Genomic DNA, 19,802 nt, shown 5'->3' with positions numbered 1-19,802 from the left:
AGAAAAAACCGGGAGTTAAACCCCTTGTTTTCCTGGGCTTTCGGTACCGGTTCTATTGCTCCCTTTCGGAGCATTGTCCGAATCTCCTGCCGGAGTTGATGCAGATGGTTGGCTCTCTGGTGCATCGGTGGCGTACAAGGGGGCGCCTGAAGAAATTATAGGGTATGACCGAATTGAACTATTTTGAGGACCCATTGGACCGTTGTTATTTTCCGCCAATTGTGAAGATAGTGAGCAATCTTTCCACCCAGGGAAGCATCTGACAGAGCCGGAAGATGGAGGTTGTCATTGTCGATGGGTGTTGTCCTTTCCTCGGCCACCCCGTCCTCTTGGAGTTGCTTTTGTATATCCTCCTGATTGACGCTGGCTGTACTGTTGACGGTAAGGCTGCGATGAGGACGGATAAGAAGAATATCTCCCCTGTTGGTATCCTCCTCTATACAAGGACTGTCCTCTACCCCTGGAGCCACGAAAAGGGGTTTTCCTGTATTGCAGTGTTCCTAGAGCCTTTGCTGTATCCGTATCCTTCTTGATACTCTGCAGAATATCATCAATATGCTTCCCAAATAACTCTTCTCCATTGAAAAGGAGGTCTAAAGTCTTGTTTTGCACCTCCGGCCTAAACGCTGTTGCTCGCAGCCATCCCTGCCTGCGTAGGACTGCCGCTCCGCACAAGGATCTAAACGCCGTGGTCTCTATATCCATAGCGAAGTCTATGACTTCGGCCGAAGTCTTCTCCCCTTCCATGAGAATCTTCTTCGCCTCCTGCTTCTCTGGTTCAGGCACCTGGTTAATGTATGGAGACAGGTCACACCACATCTGCCTGTCATACCTTCCCAAGATAGCGAGGGCATTAGCAGCTCTCACTAGCAGAGCCGACATTAAGGAAAACCTTTTTCCCGCATTATCCAACCTTCTTCCCTCTTTGTCTGGAGGTGCTGCAATCGGAGCAGATGGGTTCCTGGATTTCTTTTGTGCCGCCTGAGTAATAACAGAATCCGGTTTGGGATGACCCAAAAGGCAAGTAGGAGCATCAATAGGTGCCTTATACTACTTATCTAGTCTGCCCAGAACCGGCGTTACCGTCGCTGGCGTCTCCATGACCTTTAATCCTTCCTTCCAAATATGGGACACTATAGTCAGGGATCGCACGGATTTCCGATACGAGTCCTTGAAGTCATATAAAAAACATTCTGTCTTCTCCTCTGTCATGGTCAGTGCAAATCTCTTAGTGGCCCTTTCCATCAAATTATGAAATCCACCAATGTCTTCCGGTGGAGAATCTACTGGTCTCTGTGGAGGAGTTGACGGTGAGGGGGTGACATAGTCATGCCATTCTGCACTTGTGTCCGCAATTTCCCCATCTTCATGATCGTCATCTGAGGAATCGTGGTGTGCCGTCGGCGGTGGAGACCTAGCAGTAGGTTCTGGCAAAATCTCTCTCCTACGAACCGGTGTCCCTGGTACCGATCGTGGATGTGGAGTAACCTCTGGGGCCTGTTGAGCAACTGGAGTCGCTGGGTATCTCTTCCTATAATCCTCTAACATGCCCTGGAGATCCTTCAACAAAGAGGATGGCACACTTGTCATCTCTTCACGTTGCTGTGGGCGATATCGGTGCTGTTCCTGGGGTTGTTCCTGATAACCCCCATATTCCTCCTCAGAATCCTCTTCCTGGTACTTGACCTGCAATTGCGAAGGGCTACTGGCAATTCCATACTCGTCATCTTCCTCTTCTGAATCCTCCTCTACCAGCAGGTGAGACGGCAACGATGGGGAGACCTTGCTCGGAGATGTAACCTCTGGTGTTATAGGTTTTTTCCGAGGCACCAAGCTTTTTTCTGGTGTTTTTTCCCTCGTCGACGAGCCCGTCGACGAGATTCCCATCACTGTAGTCGACCAAGTCATCGTCGTCAACGCCACCGTGGACGTTGTAGTCACCGTCGACGCTGTCCTCGTCGATGTCGTTGTCCTCATCGACGCTGCTGTCGACACTGCCGTCGTCGACACTGCCGTCGTCGACACTGCCGTCGTCGACACAGTCCTCGTCGACGCTGCTGTCGTCGACGCAGCCGTCGACGCTCTTGTCGACGGTAAACTCGTCGACGGTATCGCCATCGGCGGTGCAATCGTCGACGCTGTTTTCTCACCAGCTTTAACATTATCTTTCTTCGTCGACGACGGAGGTGTTTTTGTCGTCGTCGATGATCCCTTTTTTGTCGACGGTCCCGCAGACGGTGCTGAAACAGTACCCTTCTCCTCAGAAGTTGTAGAAGAAGACCGGTTGATGCTAATCTTGATTTTCTGAGGTGATTGTGGTGGATCTGAGGTGGATTTCACTAGTGTCACCTCACAAGCAGAACCCTTCTTCCCCTTAGCTGAGACTGAAGGGGAAGGGGAAGTCAATGCCCAGTCCAGAGTCACAAGGAAATTACAATCAATACAGAATTCTGCAGCACGTCTGCTCTCTGGGAAGACCAAATATGAGCCCATATCAAAAATCATAAAGGAATACCATTGGCTGACGATTCGGAACAGAATACATTTCAAATCCTTATGTATAGTTTATAAGGCACTCAATAATCAAGGACCACATTTTCTTAAAGATCAACTTCAACTTTACAAACCTAGTGGACTGCTTCGTTCTGCCACCCTCAACCAACTAGTCATTCCACGTTCCAAAACAGTGTCTTGGGGCGATCGCCGCTTTCTAGTGGCAGCACCCAAACTGTGGAATACTCTCCCCCAAAATATTAGATTGAGTCCTTCCCTTTTTTAGTTCCGTAAACTTTTAAAGACTTGGCTGTTTGACCAATAATTCCCTACTATTCCTCTCTAGCTCCCAGTTTTACAAGTAAGTGTATTTCCCAGCGCCGAGACGCCTGCGGGTATTTGTCGCGCTCTAGAAATGTCAAAAATAAAATAAAATCAATTTTGAGGGACTGCGCCCTGAAGACCCTGGAGTGGTCTTTTTAGGGGCCTTCTCAGGTCTTTCCCCTGAGGAATGTGTCTGAGGAGATCTACTTCTCTTCAGAGATCTCTTAGATGCCACAGATTCCTCTTCACTCTCACTTGAGAGGATCTCCTTCCTGGCCTTAACCTTCTGAATCCAGATCAGTAGCCTTCCCTCACGATCTCTCAAGGTCTTATTCGAAAAGGTACGACATACCTTACAATCTGCTGCCTTATGGTCTGGATATAGGCAGTAGATGCAGTCCTTGTGATGGTCATCTGTAAAAAGCCTCTTCTTAGAGCAGGTGGAACAAGCTCTAAATAATCCTTTCTTCTCTTTCTCAGACATGGTAGATGAAAAACCTCAAATCCAAGACAAAATACTGTAAAAGTTAAGAGTTTGAGCAGAGCTCAAAAAAGACTCTGAGGGGCAGAAGGTTCTCTCAGGAGTGTTCTAGAGGTTGAGGAGCTCTGATTGGTTCTGGGAAAAGTTTGGGCCTTTTTTCCATAACAAAGGCTATGGGTTGCAAAAGGGAAATAGGCCTGGGCCTCTTTTCAGTTTGCTATACTACTAAGCACTGCTTTTTTATATACCGGAGACTCCCATCTCGACGACGGGGAATGATTCAGGCATGTGAATCTATGAAAGTTCCAATACTGTAGTAAACTGCACTGTGTCCAGAACAGCTCCGAGAGGGAGAGGTGTGGCGCCGCGGCCAGGGCGACTGACGCTGGAATCTGGGTATCACGGTTCGATCCCCGGCTCCGGCGGCAGGTCAGCCCAGCACCATGTGACTCTGGGCAATAGCTTGCTTAATCTTCCTGATGGCCTCCAGTGCCTAGAGACCCTTAAGGGTGATTGTTCGTGCTTTACATATGTGGATTATTATTATTATTGTTATGAAAGGGAGCATATAAGAGGGAGTCACGTGTGACTTTGGCATGTTGATAATGAACCACAGCGAATGCAAGAGGTTCACCAGAGTCTCAAGGTAGGAGAAGACAGCCTGGGGTTAACCTGAGTCCAGGGCAGACAAGACATGAGCCAATGTGAGTATCTTGAATTTCTCCTTTTTGAGGAAGTAGTTGAGGCCTTGGGATCTGGGATAGACTTTTCAAGACGAGAAAGTAGCTGGAATAGCAACCACAGCCCACTTCTGGTGTTGTAAACCTATCTATGGTTCCCTTGACCAAAAGAGCCATGATTTCCTTGCGGACCAGGGACAAATGATCCTCCGTCAGCCAGTTGTAAGATGGAGGCATGAAACAATCTGCAGAACCCACCTGTCTGATGTTATGGACTGCCAGCAGTGGAGGTGATGGCGGATCCTGCCATCAACTGGACGTCCATGATCTAGAAGAGCAAGATTAGGAAGGTCGCAGCTGTTGGGGGGCATTGTGACTGAACCACAGTGATGGCTAACCCAATCCATGAGATTGGTAGGAACCGCACCCTTGTCCACCCAGAGGCTGGGAAGCTTGTGCGGTCAGTGGCTTGGATAGGTTTGGCGTGGTTTAAACCCCTTCCAAGGACACTAAAGAAGTGGAAGGCAGACTGGGGACATGTGGCAGCCAAAAGGCCCAAGGACTCAACTGCAGCCCATGAGTCTTTAAAGTTCTCCAGCGCCAAGTCTGCATTATCACTGAAGAAATGGGTGCCGTCGAAGGGCATGTCCATGAAGAAAGCCTGGAAATCACCGGAAAAGCAAGATGCTCTCAGCCAGGCATAGAATATGAGGGCCATCATCAATGAAACCACTCTGCTAAGCAAGTTGTTCGTATACAAGCCACACCGTATAATAAACTTTGCTGAGTCTCTCCCATCATGTAACTGCTTGAGAAAGAATGGCCCTGGCCTCCTCCAGGACCAGCAGTAGCACTTGGCCAACCGTTTTCCACAGTATGTGGGGATAAAGGCCCATTAAGCATATGGTGTTTACTGGATCGCAATGCAAGACTGGCAGAAAAAAACATTTTCTTTCCCAAGCTGTCCAGCTCTTGAATTCCCTTTCCCGGGGAGCAGAAGGGAACATGCCATGAGAAGTGAAGGCTTGGACCACCAAGCTCTCCAGGTTAGGGTGTTGGTTGAGGAAATTTGGATCCCCTGGAGCGGGGCAGTGGCAGTGGGCAATAGTCCTATTCACAGGAACCCCTGTGCTGGGTTTGGACCATGTACCCAGAAGGAGTTGGTGTTCAGAGGAGGAGTCTCCCGGTTGCAGCACCTCCATCACAATGCTAGTCTTGACCGCCACTAAGGACAACTGAAGGCCGAGGACCTCAGCTGCCCTCCGTACCACCGTTGCATATGTAGCTCCCTCCTCCAAAGCCACTGTAGGCAGAGAAAACATACTGGTATCTGGAGATGCGTCCAGAATGCCGGCATCACCCTGTTCCTCACACCAGTCCATAGCCTGCTCGTAATGGTGTTCTAAATGGTCCAGTGGGCTCCTCCCATTCCTCCCCGAGGTCTAGCCATTCAGAATAAGGATCATGCTCCGAACTTGGACACAGGGGTCCTGTAAGCACCAGAATCAGCATTATTTGGTGCAGCTCTGTGTCGTCGGGGATCAAAATGGGGCTGGCAATGGTGGTGCCAGGAACATCGGTGTCTAGGCCGGCTCCAGGGAAGGTCATAGTGGCGCGAGATCCATGGGGGCCCATTGGAGTCAGGGCCAGAGCCGCCGGAGCAGAACCAGATGGAGCCCCTCCAACCCCGTGGACCCGAACGTGCGCCGGACGCGTCAGACTGCCCAAAAATGAGATGCATTGCCTCATAAAATTATTTTATTAGAGATGGGGTTGCTCCGGCTTCTGGAAAACTGGGGAGGCACGGAATCAGCCCAGGCTCAGGTTCCGTGGAACTAGACCTCGAACTCCAATATTCCTTTGTCGTGTCAGCCAACATACGAGGAGATATCGAAACATGCTTCGACTTCTGTGTTTTTTGTACCTGTAACCTGAGTGCCCGGGTGATTTTTTAGAGGGACGAAGAGGACTTTGAACTCCTGGAACTGTCCGGAGACCTTCCTCTCCAGCGGGACCATGACTTCTGCGGAGTCGCATGCCAGGCATATAGTAGCTTCATGGGCCACTCTCTCAAAGCCTTCGGTGCCATGACCCAGCAGTCGGAGCACGACTTGGAGTTGTGGTTGCACTCCAGACACTACAAACACACAAGGTGCCGGTCCATCACTGACATGATGCAGTGACATGGGTCACATGGTTTAAAACCTGTCTTACTTAAAGACATTCTCAACACACAAGAGGAAAATACCTCAATAAAGGTCGGCAATACGTCACAAAAATCCTCCAAAAACTGGCAGAGGGGTAGCTCTTCTCTCCGATCAGCGCTGGCTGGCACGGAAAGAAAAGGACTGACGTCAGCGCTCCGAGGTTATACCTACTTAGGTGATGTGGATGTCACTTCCGGCATAGATGACTGCAACGGCATACGGAGCCCACAAAATCACCTACCGGCACGCAAGAGTACTGCTCATGAAAAATCTTCCAGATCCAGTTTGATGCCTGGGGAAATTCAAAGGTAAGGAATCTGCGGCTAGATATCTATATCAGATTATGATTTTATATTTTAAACGGTTTTTGCTCCAAATTGGGATTTTTGCTCCTAAAGTGTTTCTAGACCCTCCTGATGTTGCACCAAGGTGACTTTAAACCTTAAGATGAATTTGCACCTATATGTTATTTTGATTCTACATATGACACAAAATGCTATGCCTAAACATGATTTACCATATAAATGTGATTTGCACCCCTTAAAAGCTTTCCACGCTTTTTGATGATGATACATCAATGATGATTTTTAACCTTTATTCACTATTAACCAAATGTGATGCCATACTGGTGCATGCCTTTTACATCGAATGTGGCATCTTACTACCACATTTACTGCTTGCACTGAATGATTTTGTACCTGAATATGATACTATGTTCCTGCTGACTTTACACCCGAGGTGTTTTGACACTGTAATGTGTTTGTGCACCTAAATGTGATTTTTGCTTCAAAATGTATTTTTTGTACATAAAAGTGTCTCCGCGTGTGATTTTGCAATTGCGTGTGGTTCTGCATATATATGCGATATTAACTCCTACAAGTGTTTTCACATCAGAGTTGATGTTTTACCACGAGTGATTTTGCACTGCAATGTTATTGTTTACATACATTAAACTTTGATTCTAAAGATGATTCTACAATGCTTTTTACGTTGCACCTAAACGTGATTTGTGCTGTAAAATGATTCTCACACTCATGTTGATGTGGGACCAATGGTAATTGTTTACAGCAATGTGCTATCGATGAAATGTGAGGTCATACTGATGCACATCTTCTACACCTCCTATGGAGTAGGTAAACATTTCCTGATTCTCAAACCCCAAATTAATAAAACTGTCCCTGCCTGATTGTCACCCTTATGACGATGCAGAAGATTTTACCTACTGTTCCCACAGAATGCTGAAGATATGTTATTGAAACAACCATTACTTAATGCTTGACTATGGCAAGTCTCTCTCTATATTGACAGTACCCAATATCTAGTCGGGAAACAAGTAGTCAGATGCAAACGCTATAATGATTCTGGGCCTTGGCAGGCAGAACAGGGTCAAGATATTTGATATAACTGCACTGACTAGTAATATAACAAATACATTGGTTCACATGATTGTGGATTGCATACAGGGCTGTACGTAAATTCCAATAATATGCCCCTTTTACACAGTAGGGGTCTGCCAGGTTCACAATCTAAACAAAAATACAGAAGCCTAAAAGTTAGAGTAGGAAACAGAGCTCTTTCGGTTGAGTTTGGACTGCCAAGATTGGCAATCAGATCCCATATCCAGCCCATAGACAACGTAATTACACAAAATTCAGATTCTTGTAAAAGCATGATAATTTCAACATACTCCTTGCTTTTAATGACTAGTAGCTTTCTCTTGAAAGATTAAGTCAGGTGTGAGTCATTGTTCATCAACAGCACCAAAATATCCCTTGAGTAAATATTCCTACTCTCATGCTAATATTACATCAAGGGCGATTTCATACTTCAAAATGCTCTAAACCAAATGTGAGGTAACAGTGGTGCACATCTTTTACACCAAATGTGACACCTTAGTACTGAATGCTGAGTAATACGGAACAACTGCATTTTGATGCTGTCCCATATTGAATCTGCTTCTCAAGAACAATTGTCTGCATATTTTCATCTGATCTTATTATAGACACCAAACCCAAAACAAAGACCGCTTCATCACAAATCAGACATCAGAGATCAGAGATCCTATTTTACTGGTCTATCCACACTACCCTCAAATATCACAAACTCCAAGCCCTATCGAACAACACTGGAAACGTAATCAGTGATTTATACCATAGTCAATGGGCCCGATTCACAAAGGTAAACTGATACGAAAGTCTAACTTTACAACTTGTGGTATTCACAAAGGGCATTTACGAGTCGTAAAGTCAGACTTTGTCTCATTTAAACTTAAGTTTTGGTCTTAAGTTTAACTGAGACTAGGGGGTCCATTAGGATGGCGGGCGGGCTTTGGCCGCCCGCCACCCTAACGGAGAAGTGGACCGCCCACTAACAGTGCGGGGGTCCCGACATAGGCATTAGGATGCGCCCGCCATGCAGGCGGGCGCATCCTGTATGTTTACCATTGCAGCGGGCGGAGCAGAATTCTCCGCCTGCCGCAATGGTAAAAGTGCACGTTGTGCTTTTCAAAGGGCAACATGACAGGCACTGCGCGGTGCCTGCCATGTTGCACTTTGAAATGTGCAACATGGCAAGGCGACCGAGGCGGAAAATATGCGGGTGGCGTTTGTCACCGCTGCGGTCCCTCCCGCCATACTAATATGGCGGGGGGAATTGGGCTGATGAAGTCGGGCGGATTTCCTCCGCCAGGCTGGCGGTAGCCACCACCAGCCTGGCGGAGGCAATCCGCCCGACATCATAATGGACCCCTAGGACTTTTGGTCTCAGTTAAACTACATACCAAAACCTAAGTTTAACTGAGACAAAAGACTAACTTTACAACTCGTAAATGCCCTTTGTGAATAACAAAACTCGTAAATGCCCTTTGTGAATACCGACAATCAAAAAGTTAGAGTTTTGTCTCAGTTTACCTTTGTGGATCGGGCCCTGTGACTTTAGTTCCAAGAAGATCAGCCTACTCTTTTACTTTTATGAAAGACAAACACCCTGGACCAATTTACTTTGCTTTTTTTTCTTAGTCTAAAAGAGCTCAAAAGCGCTTATAGGGAAAGAAATCTTTCTATCTCAGATTACCATACCCAGAAATGTGAACTATATAAAAATTTTGAATTAAAATGGGAATGTCAGTATCCAGTCTTCGATATCAACCTCTATAGCTTCACCACAACGGTTGATACTTTTTTTTAATCAGCTTTTCAGATAACATTTTACAGTACAATGACAGAGATATGATATTGATAGCTCAACAATCCGTTACCATTAATACCTTAAGGCTGGCATCTATAAAGGTAAACGTTTGTGTGAACGAATAGAAAACAAGATGCTTAACTCCCTCTCCCACCTAGCACTGTCCCGCCCTCACAGCGCCCAGGTGAGGGTATGGTGATACTGATTCAAGTTAGAAAATCAAGACTGTAATGATACGTAGATAAATCTTGTATCATGTCATTAAGTGATGTAAGCAAATAAGTAAAAAAAAAAAACAGACTTTCGGTCTCTATGGTTCAGGCTCATAATATTGACAGATATTCCAGGTTGCATTTTTCTCCTTCACGGTAAATTAATTATTCTCAGTTTAGGTAGACAGGCCCTCAAGGGGGCACCTTCTAACAAATATTCAATAAGGGTTCCCAACAAGACTCACAGTTTGTAGTATCATCACTTAAATTCCAGCAAGTTTTTCATAGTACTGTAGTTTTTGCTGCACCAACGCAGTTCCATATCAGAATTTTATCTCCCTTTGTTTGAAACTAGAGGCCCTGTGGAGTAACCCCAAATAGTAAGAGTCTGGAACTGGTATCCTAGGATAGTTTGAGGGCAATCCAGGACCTCCTTCCAAACGGGCTGTATCCTCGGGCAAGACCACATGTGAATCATGTCCCCCTCAATTGCATATCCCCTCCAGCAGAGAGGGCTCCCCAGGTAAAATCCGTGTAATTTGTCCGGATGCATGTACCAATCATATAGAAGCTTATAATGAGCCTTACAACCAAGGGCACTGTGTGAGGTTTTAAGTCATACCATACTCATGTTCATTGTTAACTTCTGAGAGTATTTCCTTTCAGGGCATGCCACTTGGATTCATAGGTATGGAAAGGTGAAACTGTTTCAGAGGTTATTAAACAGTAAATGGATGAAACCACCCCTCTGGTGCCTGTGATATGTTTAAAGAGTTGTTCCAATGGGGTAGGGTCTTGTGTCATTGCTTCTTGATCATCGAGTGGGACACCCAGTGCAGTAATTGGGCATAGTACAAATTCTCTTGTCACTTAGTCTAAATTCCTTTTTGCAGGGATGGAATGATTTAACACCATCTGGGGTGTTCAGAGTGTTCATCTGAAGGAAGTCCCCACTACATCAGGCTTCACAAGGTATTGGAAATAATGTTGGAGTGAAGGCATGGTATTTCAGGATTCTGCTAGTGGGCATGCTTAGGTATACTTTTGGAGCCTGTCTGTTTTCAGCTTCCAAATTAAGTCCCATTAGGAAAGGCCTGCTATGACTCTATCTATATGTATGTGTAAGTAGTAGAGGTGTACACCTTATCTAAATGATTTTTTACAGAATTACATATATGTTGAACTATAATCTTTTTGATCAGTGAGTGCCTCACCACTGCACGTGCTGACTACACGGGCTGAAGAAAACAAAATCTAACAGGACCCAAACCCTGAATGTAGTGAGCTCTATTCACAAGGAACTAACCTCTATGTTTTCTTTTGAACAATTTGCATATGTGTAATACAAAATTAATTAAATCCAATAAATAAGAACATATCTATTTTGTGGTGTCTTGTTCACATTATTATTGTTTAACAAACCATTTTAAACACCATACATTCTGCTATGTTCAATGCATAACAGTGAAATTACATATAAATTAAGATGATGTTTTACAATCAGAACCAAAATGTATACAAATATTGCAATCTTTGCAAAAACATCTTGTATCCTCCCATTAACATGAAGCCCGATGCATGTCGTGACTCTGCAGTCCCTTTCTCAGGGGCATGTCTGCAATCAAACAAATGTATGAATTATAAGATTATATACATATTTACATGGAAAAATCCTTTGGCCCAACAATTAGTTAATACGCTCACATTCTTGTTTGTGATGTGAAGTTCACAAAAATTAAATAGGAATGAAAATTGAAAAAATGAGAGATAGCTGCATAACCAAAACGTGCTCCAACGGAAAAGTGGAGAGAAGATGTTAAAAGTGTTCGAAGTGGATATGAAAAGCGGACTTGTTGCCAAAACGAAAACCCTAGCCCCAATCAGATACTGACTCGAATATAAAATGTGGAATATAAAGTTATAAAGTATTACTCCTTGACGTGTCCTAAACAAAAACTGAAGGGAAGGAGTCCAATGTACCTACCAATGCACTACCGATTTAGATTGGCTGATGAGTATGGAAGCCTCCTGATATACCAAGGGGAGAACCCTGTTACAGAGACTGCTGGCGTGAGTGTAACATGCATGATAAATGGAAAAGATCTAGCAGAGAAAGTCACCACATAATACGTCCAGAAAGTCAACTGACATGTCTTTGACGATACAACGTATTTGGCACTTGACAGCGATGTTACTATGAAACCACAAGTTATTCTACAAAACATTCTTAATGACGCAGAGGAGATGGGTCTAATAGATACTAAAGTAAAATTATACCTCACTACTAAAACACAAACTTCAAAACATACAACTTTATGTTCAAGAACACTGGGTACTGTGTACAATAGATGTCACAGCTTTATTTACATCAATCACACATGCTGAAGGACTTGAGGCCACAGAATGGGGGTTAATAAAAATGCAGGATATTGAGGTGGACAAGGTATTCTTCTTGAAACTTTTACATTTTTGCCTGAATAACAGCTATTTGAAGTGGCAAGGAGATTGTTATGCCCAATTAACTGGAACATCGATGGGTTTTTCTGGAGCTCCGGCCTATGCAAATATTTTTATGGCGAAATTTGAAGATGAATTCATCTTAAATTACATTAACTGGACATCGGGAATTGCACAATATTGTAGATATATTGATAAAATAATTTTAATTTGGACCAAATCAGAAAAGCATCCGGAACATTTGATACAACAATTGAACACTAGGAATCCCAGATTTCAATTTACGCATGCAATAATAAAAAACAGATCAATTATTTGAACGTTCTAGTGACAAAAGATTCTACCGGAATCGGCTTCCAGACAGATATTTACACGAAGCCAACAGACAGAAACAGTACGCTTCACCACACACGCTTTCACCTGAAGAGTCTCATCTCCAACTTACCTTTTTCACAATTCACACGAATCAAAAGAATTTGTTCAGAACCTGACACAGCTAAATCTAAGATTTGCAAGTAAAAGCAGAGATTTGCACAAAGAGGCTACCCGGAGGAAATTCTACAGGAAAGCATGACTAGAATTGAAGGTAAAGAACAGGTGTCCTTATTTATTAAACCCAGCAACATTAAGAGGAATACACCGACCTCCGTGACTAATTATTTTACATGTTCCAATCAAATAAAGAGGATAATCAATAACAGATGGGAACTTCTTCAGAATGAATCAGATTTCAAGGGATTATTCAACATCAAACCGACATTTGCCTATACTAGAGGGAGGAATTTAGAAGAATTGATTACAACTTTTGCAAGATGCCCCGCAACCACACAATATAAGGGTACAGTTAAGTGTTTTAATTGCATTCACTGTAATAATATAATAGTGGGAAACACATTAACACATCCTAATTCAGGCAAAAAGATAAAAGTAAGACACTCTTCAGATTGCAACACGACTAATGCCATATATTGTTTAAAATGTTCATTCGGTAAGGCCTATGTAGGCAAAACTGAACGGAAACTTAAACTTAGATTAATGGAACACAAGAGTACTATACGTACCCTCAATAAAACCTCCAGTGTAGCAGTCCACTGGCAAGAAGCAAAACATACAATATCACAGTTAAGATGTCAGATTGTTGAGGTCATTGAATTAATTGAGAGCATTGACAACAGCAACAAACTACTACAGCGTAAAGTGTTTTGGATAAACTTTTTAGACACTCTAACTCCAAAAGGGTTAAATGACAGGGTTCATATGAGCTGCTTATTATGAAGCACATTGGCATTTGTATACTGTTATTGTATTCATAATTGACATGTCCACATGTAATAAGAGCTCACACATGATTACACGTTTTCTTATATTATATTTTCTTTTTCCTTGTCTTTGTTTTCGTTTTTCCTTCCTTACATTGGGATTTTCCCTGCTAGATATTTTCCATTTATCCCGCATGTTACACTCACACCAGCAGTTTCTGTGACAGGGTTCCCCCCTTGGTACAACAGGAGGCTTCAAGACTCAACAGCCAATCTAAATCAGTAGCGCATCGGTAGGCACATCAGACTCCTTCCCTTCAGTTTTCGTTTAGGACACATCAAGGAGTAATACTTTATAACTTTATATTCCACATTTTATATTCCATTCAGTATCTCATTGGGACTACAGTTTTTGTTTTGGCAACGAGTCCGCTTTTCATAGCCACTTCGAGAATTTTTTACTCAACCTTATGAGGATTTAGCCAGGTTACATTTAGCATAACATCAACAATACTTTATATTCTAATTCTTTATGGTCCTGACAGTTGCCCCGACCGGAATAGAGTATCCGTTCTGGATACCGGTCCTCTTTTTATCTCTATTGCACGGTACGTTGTTCTGACGTTTATATTATGCTTACACAGTAGAGCAGCTTATCCAGCTGCCAAAGCTTGAGACGAACTAACTGCTTTTCCCTAAACGGGTTGGATTCACGTTGCCAGTTTCCTGCTATCAGCTCTTTCTTGTGCTTTAACAACACAGGTGGGCATACATTGATTACACTTTATCCTCATTTTCAGCCCGTTGAACTGAATACACGACATGCAACATTCCGCATAAGTTCCACCGGTATTAGGTGAGCGCTTTATTGCAGCCCGCCGCAGTTTTTTGCGTGTAATCATTTATAAACAATATTTAGTTTAGCATGAACATACATGTTCTATTATCGCATTTGCAGCTAAAGGAGGTTTCCTTCGTCTGAATACTTACTAAATTCATTCGGCATTTCATCATTGACAAGGTATGTTTTTACTAGTTTTTCAACCTCATTCAATTCTGGCTCTCAGAAGTGATTCTTAATTCGGTACTGCTTTTTTGAAGGAAGTAGCTTGTTTCTCCAGATACAGGTACGCAATTACAGTGTTTCCTTTATTTGCACTTCTTCTAGTACTCCATCCAGGTTCCACGGGGATTTGGCTTACAGGGTTAGGATTCCTTTCAGATGTACTATATTGGATAACACCCATCTTTATTGACACTGGCTATAAACATTCACTACGTTGATTTAAATATTTTGAACACTTTTAACATCTTCTCCCCACCTTTCCGTTGGAGCGCGTTTTGGTTATGCAGCTATCTCTCATTTTTTCAATTTTCATTGTTATTTAATGTCTGTGAACTTTACATCACAAACAAGAATGTGAGCACATTAACTAATTGTTGGGACAAAGGATTTTTCCATGTAAATATGTATATAATCTTATAATTCATAAATTTGTTTGATTGCAGACATGTCCTTGAAGAAGGGACTGCAGAGTCTCGAAATGCATTGGGCTTCACGTTAATAGGAGGATACAAGATGTTTTTGCAAAGAATGCAATATTTCTATCGGATCACTGACATAATATCGACTACAAAAAATAGGCATTTAATATATCGACTCCAAAAATATCGAAGTCCTATCTACAAACAGGTAAGTACAAAAATATCGAATCAAAAATGTAGTTTAAAATTATGTAATTTAAAAAAATATCGAATTTATTAAAATTAATGTAAAATTACATAAATATTACAAATAAATAACTAAAATATACTTAAAATACTTAAAAAACCTTAAAATAATTAAATAATTAATTTAAGTTATAAAAAAAAGAATACAATTTGATTTGTTAAAACATAAATATATATTAACATATTATTATTACAAAATATACAATATTATTACCGTACCATAGCAAGAGTGTTAAAATTACTATTCCCACTCCAATGAGTGCAACAGTAGGGAAAGCGTTGGATAGCGTAGGGGTTAAAATCACTATTCCCACTCCAAAGAGTGCAACAGTAGGGAAAGCGTTGGATAGCATTGGGGTTAAAATTACTATTCCCACTCCAGTGAGTGCAACAGTAGGGAAAACGCTGGATAGCGTAGGGGTAAAAATTACTATTCCCACTCCAGAGAGTGCAACAGTAGGGAAAGTAAATACTACATATATTATTTAATAAAAATTAAATTAATATCTATAAAAAATAATTAAAGTAATTGCCAATTTAATATAATATAATAATTAATCAATTAAATTACAATCAAATGTAATTATTACAATTAGTTACCTATTAATACAAAATATTTACAAATTAACAATTCATTAATTAACAATAAAAATCAATTAACAATTAATTCAAATTAAATACAATTAAATAAATTGAATGATTTAATTAACTATAAATAAATTACTTCCCACCCTATTCCCCTATAAACCCACAGCCCACTACAGTAAATAAATTAGTAAAATTAACATAATTAGCAATTGATCAATTAAATAAAATTATTTGGCAATTAAAGTGTAATTAATTACCCATAAAAATAATTAACAATTAATTCTAAATAAATACCAATAAATACATTTATATATTTTAATGAATTATAAATAAATTACTTCCCACCCAATTACCCCTACAAACCCACAACCCTTTCACAGAAAATAAATTAGTAAAATTAACATAATTAGCAATTAATCAATACATTAAAATTAATTGCCAATTAAAATGTAATTAACTACCAAATATAAATTAATTAACAATTAAATAAAAAAGAATACCAATAAATAAATGTACATATTTAATTAATTATAAATAAATTACTTCCCACCCAATTCCCCTATAAACCCACAACCCGCTACAGAAAGTAAATTAGTAAAATTAACATGATTAGCAATTAATCAATAAATTAAAATTAATTGCCAATTAAAATTTTATTAATTTTAAAATATAAATAATTAACAATTATTAAAAATTAATACCAATAAATATATTTACATATTTAATTAATTATAATTCAATTACTTCCCACCCTATTCCCCTATAAACCCACAACCCGATACAGAATTAAATTACGCAAAAATTAAAAAAACAAAATTAATTAATTAAAATAAATTATAACATCAATACACACTTTTTACACATATAATAACATAAAAACACTATAAAAAATTCGATAATTTTAATAACCTATATTATATACTTCGGTATTTTAACTATCTATATTTTTAACATTCGATATTACATTACTTACCTCAAAAACGATATTTTTGATGTCTATATTCTGTCCATTCGATATTTTGTTCATTCTATATTTTAAACTCGATAATATGTCCATTCGATATTTTTTACTCAATATTTTGACTGTTTACCATTTCTATCCATATGTACCCATGATTCTTTTGACTCATGTGAACTCCATTTGGCTAATATCCTTACCAGGGAAACTACACACAAGGTATATACATCTGGTAGGGCTAAATCGCCACTCTCTCTAGGCCTGCATAGAACTTTATATGCCATGAGTGTCCTACATAGAACTCTCTATGCTTTGCGTGCCTTGTTGTATTTTAGAAAGGCACGCTTAAGCGTGATAAAAAAGACTTTAGGTAATATTATAGGTAATGCCTGGAGTAGCTAGATAAGCTGTGGTAGGATGTTCATTTTAAGAGAATTGATATGGCCCAACCAAGTGGTTGGAAGAAATGACAAATGTCTAAAGTCACCTCGGATCTCTGCTATCAAGGGGGTGAAGTTTAGCCCATAGACGTCTGATATATTTGTGGACATTTTGACTCCTAAATTTTTTATGTTTCTCCACTCATACGAATCTAGTGATGTCCCATATTCTTGCTAGTATCTCCATAGGAAGTGTCAAATTTAGAATTTCACATTTGGTTATATTTACCTTGAAACTGGACACTTTCTCATAATTCCCTAAATGAGCAAGGAATAGATGTCTCTGGTTACGTAAAAGTCAGCAGAACGTCATCTACAAATAATATGTATTTATGTTTTTCCTTACCAAACTATAATTCTATAATTCTGTTACCTCTCTATCTCCCATAATATGAAAAGCGACTGGTTCCATAGTAAGCCCAAAGAGTAGGGGGGTTAGGTGCCATCCTCTGTTCAAAGGAAATGGAGCGGGCATTTTCATTGAGTAAGATAAAAGATATTGGAGTCTGATATTCTGTTAAACCCATGGATCAAAAACTTAGGACAAAGCCTGTTTTTTCAAACACGTGTGAACGTAATCCCTAATCCACTCAGTCAAAATCCTTCTCTGTATCTAGAGAGACCAATACCACTGGGGTTGCTTTCTTCTGTTCCTTTTCGACCAGGTCGATAACCCTTCTAATATTATCATGTTTTTGCAAGTGTATAATAAAGACCTACTAATAGGGATGAACAAGATAGGGCATGACTGTTTCAAGGCGGGTTACCAGTATTTTAGGGAATAAATTAATTATTTAGATTAAAGAGGGCTGTGGGTCTATATGACACAGTTGTCTGGGCCTTTGCCCTGTTTGTGTATAAGAGTAATTTGCCTCATTCATCATGGCGTGACGGTTTTAGTCAACATGACAGAGTTGTTAGGAGAATAGGGGTTAGTTGGGCCTTGAAGTGGTTATAAAAGTTTTCTGTGAAGCCATTGGATCCTGAAGCTTTATTAATTTTGAGATATTTAATCGCTTGCTGTAGCTCCTCCTCAGATATGGGCTCCAGACGTGTTTCATATTGGTGGTGAGTGACACTTGAGAGTTGGCAAGACTTCAGGCTCTAGGAATGCGCTTAACCGTCCCTCTGCAGAATATGGATGGAAATAGAAAGACTGGAAGGCTGCTAATTTGTCTTTCTCTTTGATAGCTTCTTGATCTGAATTAAACACAGCTTGTTTAGTTTCATTATGAGGAATTCAGCGTTCTCGTTGTCTAGTGACAATATGTGTCTTCATAGTGCAGTAAGAGCCTGAAGAGTTTGATGTGTGGGGGATGCTCTGTAGTCATCTTCTTTAGTTTTCAAACCTAATTCTAGGTTCTCTATATGCCACTTAACTGATTTATTTGCACCGGAGGATCGCCTTGAAGGCATTCCACAGGAGAGTAACTGGTGCCTCAGGAATATCGTTATCCTGAAAGTAATTGACAATATGGTTTTTGATTCTGTTCCTCATGACTCAATCCTGCAGCACAGAAGAATAGAAGGTCCATCTGATGCATCTGTTGCTGCCTTTGGGCCCCTATTGATAGGGTAAGGTTACAAGTGTCAGGACGCGGTCTGAAGTTACAACTGTCCCTATCTTGGATCGGTAGACCAGCTGCTGAACAGTGGAGAGGAATATGTAGTCTATTCTAGAGAAAATTCTATTAATGTGTGAGAAAAATGTGAAGTCTTTCTTATTTTTGTGCAATTATGCTCAGATATTGTGCAAGACCAACTCACAAAATTTATTTTTAAGCTACTTGGTGAAACCTCCCAAACGAGTGGACCCCCAACCAGTTCTGTCTAGTGATGGGTTCCCTACTGCATTAAAGTGATCCATTACGATGACGTGTTAGGAGAGTAGGCCACGGATAACATGAGGACTTTCCCTTCCACCAAGCCCGTAAACAAGTGGTATATATCATCCCTGTCTTTTTTACAGTCCATCTTGGTAAATGTTAGAATTTTGTGGTGTAAGAAGAGGGCTACCCTATTGTGCTGTGTATGGTTTTAAGAGTGGAATGCCAAAGGATTCATTTTATGTTTACATTTAGTTTCCTCAGTGCAATTTAGCTGGGTTTCCTGTGTCCCAATTATATCATAATTTCCTCTTCACTGCCAAATTTGAGTGCCTTTCGGGGAGGCATTGAATATTGTAACATTTAAAGATCTAATTTTATTGATAGGAAGAAGCAGACATTATATTTTGCCTCCTCATCTGGGTAGTGTAAATAATTGTAAAATAATACAGAATATATTGTCTTGAATCACAATATCTTTCTTGGAGTCAACCTTCCTGTCCAAGAATCTTACAACAGTTAAGAAGAAAATAGAACTAATTGAATTTATAAATAACATAAACTCATGGTGCGTCGGAGGCTTCTGGGTGAACATTAAGTTATCCTCTGTCTCTTCAGGGGATAACTGATTCCCCAACATATTGATGATTCTGATGATCAGTAGTACAGGGGTCGCCACTGAGATATTTTATGTGCTGTATTTTATACAGCTGCAAGGAGTGCTAGTCCACTGTGGTGCAGCAATATCGAATGGTTGGGCGCTTCATAGCTTCAAGTAGAGAGTGTCATTGGTTCAGGTCGTTCTCAGGTCCCTTAGTCAATAAAAGAGCTAGATGACTGTTACATCTGGGACCTCTATACCCTTGGGACAGAGGCAATTGCCATGCCGATTCCAGTGGGTGTTCATCTTCTTCTGTAGGCTGAGAACTTTCACCCTGGGAAGTTGGGAGATCTGTTAGC

At 40.9% G+C, this 19,802-nt stretch overlaps 1 protein-coding gene across 1 annotated transcript in view; it reads right to left on the bottom strand.

Annotated features, from left to right (window-relative positions):
• RAD9B (RAD9 checkpoint clamp component B) overlaps window positions 1–19,802 on the bottom strand; it is a 636,801-nt gene that overhangs the window by 115,481 nt on the left and 501,518 nt on the right. The window lies entirely within an intron of this gene.

The sequence above is a fragment of the Lissotriton vulgaris genome, chromosome 11 (genome assembly GCF_964263255.1).
Source record: "Lissotriton vulgaris chromosome 11, aLisVul1.2, whole genome shotgun sequence".
Taxonomy (NCBI): domain Eukaryota; kingdom Metazoa; phylum Chordata; class Amphibia; order Caudata; family Salamandridae; genus Lissotriton; species Lissotriton vulgaris.
Note: the sequence above shows the minus strand (reverse complement) of the source record. Positions and strands in the feature narration are given on the sequence as shown.